Genomic DNA, 11905 nt, shown 5'->3' on the forward strand with positions numbered 1-11905 from the left:
CTGGTGCCCTCTTCTGGCCTGCAGGCATACACACAGAATATTGGATGCATAAAAAATAAATATCTTAAAAAAATGAGTAAAAACTGGAGACCTATCACGGCAGTAGGAGCTGGGGCACGGGACAAGATTAGAAATCAGACAAGATGCTATCTTGTTGAGGGGAGAATAATGAAGAAGAGGTTCATCGGGGGGAATGTTTAAGCTTTTAAATTTTTTCTCAATTTTATATTAATGCGCTTAGTTTTGCTTTGTGATTTTGCCACATGCACCACTAAACAATAGCTTGTTTGTTTTTGTGTATATTATCCACCGATTTGCATATTTTAGCATTGCTTTTGGGGTCACCCACCTGAAATGGGTGATGGTAATTCTTTGATTCACTGTTAACATATAATATGCAGTACTACATGTATGCATTCATGCTAGTTGGTGCCTCTGGACGTTTGCTCTGGAGGAGTCCAGATTGGGGGGGAGGGGGGAAGCAGACATGGCCATGGATAGTGAAGTGTGTGAACTGGAGCTGCATAAGAGTTTAGGGCAGAGGAGGAAGTGCAAAGGACCAGGATGCCAGCCTGGACTCTGAGATGCATAACAAGTACAGGTGAAAAGGAGCTAGCATTAGCTTTGGTATGCATCATATGTGCATGTCAGTAGGGAGCCAGATGCCTCTTCTGCCAGAGGCAGGAACAGTAGGAAAAAGGCTCATCCTGGCAGACACAAATAGTTTTGCAAGTTCTTGAGAACTGCTGAAAATGTCAGCCAACAATCCAATAATCCAGCATGAGCTGAGTGAGCCAAGACTGTCGTTTTGGACCAAGTCAGTGGCCCTGCCCTTTTGGGGTGCCTGGGGATTTCCTAACAATAACAAACTACTGATACAGTCTAAGGTTCCTGAAATGATATGGTCTACAGGTCTGGGTTGTGTTCATTGTCTCTGCCAGTTAAAGCATTAAAAAGCAGAAGAAATCTGGAGCACAGCAGATAGCAGCAGAGAACCCCCCCCAAACACAGCAGAGTCAGCAATTGAAGAAGATCTCTGCTCCCAGATCAAAATAAGTAATGGGAATTCCTGGGAGCAGTTAGATACTGCAGGCCGTGGATAACGAGGTTTGCTGAAGCAGCCAAGCCCCATCTGTGCCAACACCAGGGGTACCCAGTGTTTGGAATGGACTGAGACTGAGCAGAGGGTCTTCAAAGCCATGAAAAAGGCCCTGGTGCCTGCCCCAGCCTGGCCTTCCCAGACATTACTAACCTGTCCCACTTGTGCATGGGTGAAGCCAGAGGCGTTGTCCCAGGGATCCTCCTACAAACCCTGGGGCGCTGGGGAAGACTGGTGGTATATCTGTCCAAGAAACTTGGTCTGGTCACAGCTGGATGGTCAGCATTTATAAAGGCCCTTACTGCCACCACCTTGCTGGTAAGAGAATCTGACAGATTAACTTTAGGACACAAACTGTCCCTGCAACTCTACACTCTGTTGAGGCCCTATTGAGAGGAATACCCGAGAGACGGGTGTCTAACGCCCAAGTGACCTCATAGCAAGCCCTGTTCCTGGATCAACCCCGCATTTGGTCCCTGCCACTCTCCTACTAGACAACTCCTCAGATCCCCGGCATGGCCCTCCTGAAGTTACTGACCTGATTTGATTGATATACCTTTGGCAACACCAGATGATGTATTGTTCACACAAATGGGAGCAGTTTGACTAAATGTGTCTCTTCCCGCTCACTGGAAAGCCACACCTCCGTGCTATGTTTATGATAACGAACACTATATGCTATTCCCAGGGATAGGCCTATAATAGAGAAGAGGAGACAAAGCTCATTTGGCTTTGACTCAATGTTAACGAAAGTCAAAAGGGCTCCAGTTCTGCTCCCAATCATAGAAGAGGCAGGAATAGCTGGTACAACTGCCATGGGCCCTACAGGGAACCAAGGAACCAAGACTTTAAGGAACTCAAGTTCCAGACCAACCTAGACCTAGATCATTTGGAGAATTCTGTTTCCAGGCCGGAGAGCCAAGTTGACTCTTTCACAAAAGTAGTTCTACAGAACTGAAGACTTTGCATGGTCTTAGGAGAAAATTGTTGTTTCCATGCCAACCAGTCTGGGAAACCATGCTCAGAGAAAACCTCAAAGGGGGATTAAAGGGAAACACAGATCAAATAATTGGTGTCAGTCTTTCTTACCTGGTTCCCATGGCTGACCACCTTTCTATCAGCATTAGCTGGACTGTTGATTCTTATTCTGATCAGGCTAATGATTGAACCCTGCATTCTCAACTACATCACAAAGAATAAACTGAATTAAGCTACTGGTCCTTAGGACCATCTATGCCCCTAGAACGTAACATATGACTCATGCCCATAGAGCCAGTGCAGAATGTGACATGGTAAGACAGTACTGAGGTTCTTCCATCTTGTATTCTTTTTTTTATTGATTAAAAAAAAATCCGCCTCCTCCCAGCCTCCCATTTTCCTCCCCCTCCTCCCACTCCTCTCCCCCTCCCTCTCCAGTCTGAAGAGCAGTCAGGGTTCTCTGCCCTGTGGAAAGTCCAAGGTCCTCCCCACTCCATCCAGGTCTAGGAAAATGAGCATCCAAACTGGCTTGGCTCCCACAAAGCCTGAACATGAAGTAGGATCAAAACCCAGTGCCATTGTCCTTGGCTTCTCATCAGCCCTCATTGTCTGCCATGTTCAGAGAGTCTGGTTTTATCCCATGCTTTTTCAGTCCCAATCCAGCTGGCCTTGGTGAGCTCCCAATCGATCAGCCCTACTGTCTCAGTAGGTGGGTGCACCCCTCACGGTCCTGACTTCCTTGCTCATGTTCTCCCTCCTGCTCCTCATTGGGACCTTGGGAGCTCATTCCGGTGTTCCAATGTAGGTCTCTGTCTCTATCTCCATCCATCGCCAGATGAAGGTTCTATGGTGATATGCAAGATATTTATCAGTATGGCTATAGGATAGGGCCATTTCAGGTTCCCTATCCTCAGCTGCCCAAGGAACTAACTGGGGACATCGCCCTTGGCACCTGGGAGCCCCTCTAGGTTCAAGTCTCTTGCCAACCCTAAGATGGCTCCCTTAATTAAGATATATACTTCCCTGCTCCCATATCCACCCTTCCTTTATCCCAACCATCCCATTTCCCCAAGTTCCCCCCATCCTCCCCTTCTCACTTTTCTCTCCCCATCTCCCCTTACCCCCATCCCACCCCACCCCTCCATCGTGTATTCTTGCTGAGGCCCTTTCAGTCTTATCTAGAATTTGATCTCCTTGATGGAGAATCCCATGGAAAATTATCAGCTCTATTCTAGAAACCCAGGGTAAAGATGTGCTAGCTAGCTTGTCTTAGCTTCTGATAAACTGCCTGCCTCTGCAGAACACCCTCCAGTGAACTGCTCAGCAAAGCCCCCTTCCGCTGCTGATCGGATGCCAAAACATGGATTTTGCCTTCAAAAACCCCATGCTCTGGACACTCGGGCTGCACTTCAGTCTGGAATGCCTGCGTGTAGTCCCAGATGGCTAGAAAAATCTTTCAGTTGACTGTAAACAGTGTTTGAGTGGTCATCTCTGGTGGGCTCCCTGTAACGCACATACATAACCAAAACAAATGCTTCTTGAAATATTAATCAGAAACTCTGAGACTTCGTTTTCTTAATTCTGATAAGCGTAGTATTTATCATTTTACTTTGCAGTGTTGAGGCTTGAACGTATTTAGGGGTATTTATAATATTAAATAAAAATACACAATGTAAATTACTTCTGATTTTATCCTATTTCTGCTATGTCATTTAAGTTTGTTTTAATTTATACTTTAATATATAAAATAATAACTTTGCCGGGCAAGGTGGCACATGCTTGAAATCCCAGCACTCAGGAGGCAAAGACAAGAGGAATGATGCAAGTCTCTGAAGCCGGCCTGGTCTACACAGGAGGTTATTCTGGGCTATACAGAGCTACATAGCAAGACTCTGTCTCAGAAAAAGAGAGAGGAAGAGAAGACCTGGAGGTTTCTGCTCTTCGCAGAGCACCTCTCTAGCATGCATGAGGCCCTAGATTCCATCTCTAGAAAATAAATTTCCTTTTGTTAAAGAAAGGAGGTGTTGTTTTTTTTAAAAAAAAAAGCAGTATGTTTTCCGATACAATTAATTTTCTGCATTCATAAGGACATTTGAATAATGAAAAATCCAGCCTTTACAGACCACAAGAAAAGGCTTCAGTTGTTGCACGGTTGCTGCCGGTATGTACAGCCAACCTCAAGAAACAGCACAACTGTCCGGGCAAAGGCAATGATCTCTTACAAACGCTTTTTTCATACAGAAAGCCTAAGAAACTCCCAGTTTCCTAGTCCCCACCCTAGCCACCCCCTCAGATTATAATATACAATAATGTGCCAACAATGCAAGGTAACGTGTATGCATGATCTCTGTAAAGCCTTTTTTTAATATTTATTTATTTATTATGTATACAATATTCTGTCAGTGTGTATGCCTGCAGGCTAGAAGACCCCATTACAGATGGTTGTGAGCCACCATGTGGTTGCTGGGAATTGAACTCAGGACCTTTGGAAGAGCAGGCAATGCTCTTAACCTCTGAGCCATCTCTCCAGCCCCTGTAAAGCCTTTTTGAATAGTTTTATATCTAAGATGAAATCTAAAGTGATACACTATAAGATAGGATGTTATTTTATGTTTATAGCATAAATTTATCCCAAAGTCATAAAAAGTTTTTCTGTTACTTATCAATGCTTAAAACACACATTTAATTATTTCTCTGTGGGTCAGAAATTGAGGAGCAATGTAACTGGGTACTTTGAACTGGGACTCTCTCGTTAGGTTACAGTTATGTTGGCTGGGGCTGCAGTCTCCTGAAGGGTTGGCTTCCAAGGATCTGCTTCCTGACAGTTGCTTACAGAAGACCAGTTCCCTTACCACACAAGCCTGTCCCCAGGACACCAATATTAAAACACAGTGGCTGGCTTTCCTCTGAATGAACAAGAGAAATCCTGGTAGAAGCTTCAGTAACCTTTGCACAGCCCATTACTTTGGAATGCATCCTATGGGTTTAAAAGACAACCCAGATTCTGTGTAGGAAGGTCTATATAAAGGCACAGCAGCAGGTGACCAATATCAGGAGAGGGTCATATTATGAAGCTGGCTGTCATGGTACTATAAAGCACCCGCAGACACCCCTTGGCATATGAAGTACATTAATTATCATTAACTAAGTGATGGTTTGAGGAAGAGACCTGGTCAGTAGTCCTCATCAGCTTAGACCAATATACCCAATATGGACAAGTTCAACAGAACCGCCATATACAGGCTGCCCATGTATGCCTCAGCATTGCCAGGGCATAAATTTCATTTTTCAAGTAATCATTTATTTAAGATATATTTGCATATAATTTTCAGTGCAAAAGGCAGGTGGCACTGGGGACCCCTTAGCCATCCAGCAGACACTCAGAGAGTCTGCACTGAAGGAGATATGGCTGCTGGTATTTCAAGGCTCAGGATTGGATGAGATCACAGTGGGAACTGCAGAGAATGGAGGTCAGTGATTCCAAGGATCCTCCCATCTCAGCACTGCTGTCATTACAGGAGAAAGCTAGATTTTTTTTTTTTAAATGTGGATTCTGGGAATTTGAACTCAGGTTGATCTATCTTTTATTGGTTGATCTATCTCCAGAGCTCTTCTAGTGACTCTTAAAATTTTATTTGCTTTTAATGACCTAACACAATTTGAACACAAACCTAAGCTGTTTATGAGTAAGGAACTTTTCAGATGTTCATCAGACTTTCTCAAAAATTCTCATCCCTTCCCTCTAAGACATAACCATAGTCTGTGTGACAGTCCCCCCTCTTTCTTCCCCGTAAACCTGTCTCCAACTTGAATGACCTTCTCAAGATTTCTGAAGGCACTGCCATAAACTCCCTCACACTGGAGGACAAGCCTCGACATCACTTCTTAAATGAAACCCGAGGAGCCCTTCTCCTGTTCTCGGGTTGTTCCTCAGAACGCTGTCCCACTCATTAGGCCTCCTGACAAGTCCTGACAGCCAGTAGATCTCAACCTGTGGGTCATGACCTCCTTGGGGTCATATATCAGATGTTTACATTACAATTCATAACTGTAGCAAAACTACAGTTACAAAGTAGCAATGAAATAATTTTTGTCGTTGAGGGGTCCCAACATGAGGAGCTGTATTAAAAGGTCGCAGCATTTAGGAAGGTTGAGAACCATTGAGTTAGGATTTTCCCAATACTGAAACCATATTTAAGTCCCTGGCGACTGAGCCGTGCCAAGCATAACTAGCTCCACAAATGTTTGCTGAGGTAAAACAGGGCCAGCGAGTTCCCTCCAGTTTTAGTCCGCAGCGACGCAGTCTTCACCACTAGGTGGCAGCAAACTACAGAATTATCGCCACCTTTTAGGTAGGCTTTCAGCCAGCATGAATATTCAAGTTGAAGACACTGGTCCTTGTGAGAGAATTCCTTTCCTGACAAGGTGTAAATAACATCTGCCTGCCTCCTCCTCATAAGGTCCCAATGACAAACGAAAGTCCCATTCCACCCGAGTTCAGTTTGGGAACCAATAACTCGCAACACATTCAGTGCGCTTTTTTTTTTTTTTTTTTTTTTGTCATGGTGTTTTATCACAGCAATAGAAACCCTAAGTAAGGCAATACAGGTAAGAGGCTACTTGCTGAAGTGCAGACGAGCCCAAAGCTGCTACACTGGGAAGTCTGCACCCAGCATGGTTGATGGCTTTTCCATGGCAGCATTGACAGAGCGCCCCCTTCTGGGGCTTCCCCCAGCCTCCATAGTGCAGCATCTTCTAAGACCTATACAGTTAGGGCAGAATTGCATACCCATGGCTGGGAGGAGAACTGGACTCGGAGATGAGGGTCCAGTGAGCTGCCCTACCTCCTTGAGAACATCAGCAGTCAACAAGCCAGCTTGTGACAGACTCCTCCGAGCAGACAGGGCTAATCTGATAACAATGGCACTTGTCTTCCTCAGAGTCTGCATTCCAGAACACTGGGTTTTAGGAGAGCGATATCATAACATAGTGTGGCTTCACTGTCAGTGTTGTGTAGCTCTGTGTTGTTTGAATGGAATATTTTTTTTTCTAGAAATAGGCTTCACTGTGTAACCCACTCTAAAACTCTTAATCCTCCTTCTGCCTCCCACATATTGAGATTGTAGGCAGTCATTATAACATTACAATGTGAAATTCAACATTGATACTGTAAATTATATAAACCTACTTGAAAGTATGTAAGAATAAAATGTCAACTCAGTTTAAATAATGTACTCATTGCCTGACCTGGTGGCCCACTCCCTTTAATTCACTCGGGAGCCAAAGGCAGGCGAATCTCTAAATTTGAGGCCAATCTGGTCTACAGAGCAACTTCCAGGACAGCCAGACCTAAACAGGGAACCCCTGTCTTGAAAAATAAGAGAGAGAGAGAGAGAGAGAGAGAGAGAGAGAGAAAGAATATATATTATGAAAAATCACTATAAAAATAAATTTTCTTCATGAAATTTTTGTTTGTTTTTCTGCAGGATTTCTCTGTAACTTTGAAGCCTGGTCTGGAACTAGCTCTTGTAGACCAGGCTGGCCTCCAACTCAAAGAGATCCGCCTGCCTCTGCCTCCCAAGTGCTGGCATTAAAGGCAGGAAAATATTTTTTTAAAGTAATGCACATAGTTACTTAGACTTTTTACTTAAGCAAATATTTAAACTTTATAAGAAAACTTAGTAATAAAGCAAATAGCTGGAAATAATACAGTGTACCGGCATAAATGAATGCAGACAGATTGTGATAATATATACAGCTTTAATGGGGAAATAGACTTACAGAACCACAGATTCCTGCAGATAACTGGGAGCACGCCTGCAATCTTTATAAGTAAAAAATATCCTCGGGGGACCCCGCCCCCTGGTAGCAAGGTGATTGGCTGGGTCTCTCCTACAATATAGCCTGAAATTATTCAAACAGGAGATTACATATGCAAGTCACTTACAAGTCCATAAAATATGGACGCTGTAAATAAGATTCAGAAAGTAATCTTCTTTCTGGAAAAAGCTTAAGTCAATTATTTCTCTTCTTAAGCTTCAATTTGTAACACTGACTTAGAGAATATATCTTTGTTCTTTTCTAAAACAAAAAGTAAAATCCCACAGAGTCTTCTGTAACCCCGGCTGGCCCTGAAGTCACTGTGTACCTGAGGATGGTCTTGAACTCCTGCTACTCCCGTCCCTGCCTCCCAAATACTAGGATTTACAGACACATGCCACCATGCCTGCCTGAATGAACTGATCTCTTCAGACTTTCTTCAGGTGTTAGAGAGAAGCTCAGCCATTAAGAGTGCTTGCTGCTCTTACGAGAACCAGAGTTTGGTTCCCAGCACCCACATTAGTCAATAACTCTGTAACCTACAAGATAAATTATGATATTCTCTGGCCTTCTCTGGCACCTGTTGTAGGAACTGTGGGTTGCATTCTGCCACCCAGCTCCCACCACCGGCTAGCTTTACCCGAAATAACAACACACAAACTGTATTCATTTAAACACTGCTTGGCCCATTATATCTATCCTCTTCTCGGCTAACTCTCGCACCTGGACTAGCCCATTTCTAATAATGTGTATAGTACCCCAAGGTGCGCTTACCGGGAAGATTCAAGCCTACGTCCATCCTGGGTCGGAGTTTCATCGCGTCTGCCCTGGAGAGCAGCTCCTCACATCTGCCCCAGAGAGGAGAGCTATCAAGTCTGAGCTCACTTCCTCTTCCTCCCAGCATTCTGTTCTGTTTACTCCACCTACCTAATTTTCTACCTATCAGGGCCAAGCAGTTTCTTTATTTTTTAACCAATGACCTTCCTCCATCGGGCACCCACATACACTTAGCATACAAATACACACAAGCATACACAGCAACTAAATATATATATATATGTGTGTGTGTGTGTGTGTGTGTGTGTGTGTGTGTGCATATTAATGTATTCATCTATTTGTTTGTTTGTTTAAGGTCTCACCCCAGTTAACCTGGAATTCACTGTGTAGACCAGGCCTCAAACTCACAGATATCCACCTGCCTCTACCATCTAGGTGTTGGGATTAAAGGAATGTACCACCACTGACCAGTAAGACCTGTTTATATAAAGTTTAATTGAAATGCTTCAAATTACCGAAAAAGAATTTTAAAATTATTTTTTACTTTGATTGTATTATTGTCTTAAGGATAAGAAAGGTTATGAAACACATACAGATTTAAAATGTATAGCTCTACCCATGGAAAACATCGCCTACCCATTTGCAATGACAATTCTCAGTCCTTCCACTAGGAAAGACTAGTCCACACTATTCCATTTGTGAGACAGAGTCACGCAAGATTCCCAGAAGGACTCAAATCCACATCAATAGTACAGTGACTAATTAATAACAGGTAGTAAGTGAAAGGCACAGAGATCTTTACACTCCAGCAGGGCTAGGTGGAGAGCACAAAACAGCTCTCTGGGACATTTTTTACCAATGTGTGTGGGTGTTTTGCCTCCATGTATGTCTGTACACCACATGTGTCCCTGGTGCCTATGGAGGAGAGAAGAAGGCACCAAATCCCCTGAAACTGGAATTATGAACAGCTGTAAGCCAACACATGGGTACCGGGAATCGAACCCAGGTCCTCTGGAAAAGCCTCCAGGGCTCCTAACTGAGCCATCTCTCTGCCCCATAGGAATCTGCTAACATGGTTAATTAACTTTTTTTTGATGATGCTAGGCAAGATTCGATCCTCCTCTTAGGGCATTTGTGGGGAGAGCTGGAAGCCCTGAATGAAGTCCTAAGTGAGCGTGCTTTGTTCTCGAGTCGGCCATATCAAGGCCAGTAACCTCAGACCCACGGGGAAATGGCAAATTTCCCCGACCCACGATGAGGCTCAGAGGATGGGAAAGCCTTCCTTTGGTCCATGTACAGATGCTGATAATGTGTACAGAATATCTTCTCCATAGCTTTCTCTCCCTGCCTGTTGATGGCCTGAAGACTGTGCCTGCCCAGAATAGCTAAGCCTGCCTCCTTGGTCAGCTCTATGCAATAACTACAGCTCCATTCAGCTATAGGTAATAAACCCACTGAGCTTCGGAGGTGAAGAGGCTTCTCCATCCGGGAGTCCAGGTCACCCGATCCTGGTTTTTCTTTGTCTGTCCTTTCTTCCCTCCCTCATGGCCCTAGTAAAGGCTGTCCCTGGAGTCATCTGAGCATGACAGACAGCCCCGGAAGAAAGCCTACAAAGTAGGGCCATTTTACTTTATATTCAAACATTTTACAAAAACCCTCTCCTCTTCGAGCACGTGGGGCCGTACGCTAAGTGGCTCCTGACACCGTTCCTGCGACAACATTAATGTTATTAAAGTAGTTTGAGAGCTCACGCTGATACCTGCCCACTTTGCCTGGGTCTAGCTGGGACTGAGTGGGACTCTGTCTGCCCAAGTGAGCGGAGTCTGAGATAGGAGAGCCCAGGGGAAGAAAGACGGGGTAGAAGACAGTAACAGCGGGCACTAATGGAGCACTTACCGTGAGCATCGCCCCAAGCCCCTTACAGATGTCATCTCCTTCCTCACACAAACCCTGGAGCCACTTACTGTCCCATTCTGCGGGTCAGAAAAGTGTTTGTCCAGGTATTAAGGAAAGGATAGAATAATTAAAAAGAAAAAAACAAATCCTAACATGCTTGGAATCCCAGTGCTGGGACAGGTGGATCGCTGGGGCTCATTGACCAGAAGTCCAGGCCAATTTTGACCTTGTCTCAAAGAAAAAAAAAAAGGCAGATGGCACCTGGGGAAAAATGGTACCCATTGTTGTCTTCTGACTTTCCCACACATGTGCATGTGCAGGCATGCATGCATGCACACAGCCACACACACACACCCTAGCATGAAACTCTACTACTGGGTTGTAAAAGGTTGGCCTGACCTCATAAAAATCCTGCAAAGTCATGCAGTGGTTCACATACTTGGGAGTGAAGCCCAAAGATGAGGATTCGCGATCATTCTCAAGTAGACAGAGTCCAAGGTAACCGGGGCTACATGAGACCCTGTCTCCAATAAATAAGTCATTAGCTACGTAAGTAAATCTAATGGGCTGACAAGATGGCTTGGTAGGTAAGGGCTTTTGCTGTCATGCCTGACAAACTGAGTAAAAGCTCCAGGACCCGCAGGGTGGAAAGGAAGAACAATTTCTGAAAGTTGTTCTCTGACTTCACACACACACACACACACACACACACACACACACACACACACACAACCACGCCCTTCTTTGATATGCTGGTGTGAGAATTAAATGAGATAGAATGGGTAAAGCATCTGTTATAGCTTCTGAAACACAAAGCGTGTTCAACAAGCAGCCTCAGGCTCCTTTGACCCTAAACCACAAATTCTCTCAGCAGGCTGAAGGTCAAGACCCCAAAGGTGGTCGTATGGTAAACCCAGGACATAGGCATGTCATATCTAATTCTGGTAAAAGAATAAAAGACAAGGTTGTAGAGTCAGCTCAGTGCTTATGAACCCTTGTTGTTGTTGCAAAGGACCAGGGTTCTATTCCTAGCACCCACGCGGAGGTTCACCAACTCCTCCATCACCAGGCGTGCATGTGGTGCACAGACATACATGCAGGCAAAATACTCATACATACAAAATAATAAAAATAAATTTAAAAATAAAATAAAAACAAGGAAAGGAATCTTCCTGGAGCCCCCAGAATACAACCAGCTAGCTCAGATGCTTTGATAATTAGGATCTACTTCATACTTCGGGCCACCAGAACAAAAAAAAAATGTGTGCTGTTTTAAACCACTAACTACATGGTCTTTGTTACAGCATCAGTGGGAGATTCATATATTCCCTAAGT

The sequence above is a fragment of the Microtus oregoni genome, unplaced genomic scaffold (genome assembly GCF_018167655.1).
Source record: "Microtus oregoni isolate MIOR12 unplaced genomic scaffold, Mior012 000036F_ref0000092, whole genome shotgun sequence".
Classification (NCBI taxonomy): domain Eukaryota; kingdom Metazoa; phylum Chordata; class Mammalia; order Rodentia; family Cricetidae; genus Microtus; species Microtus oregoni.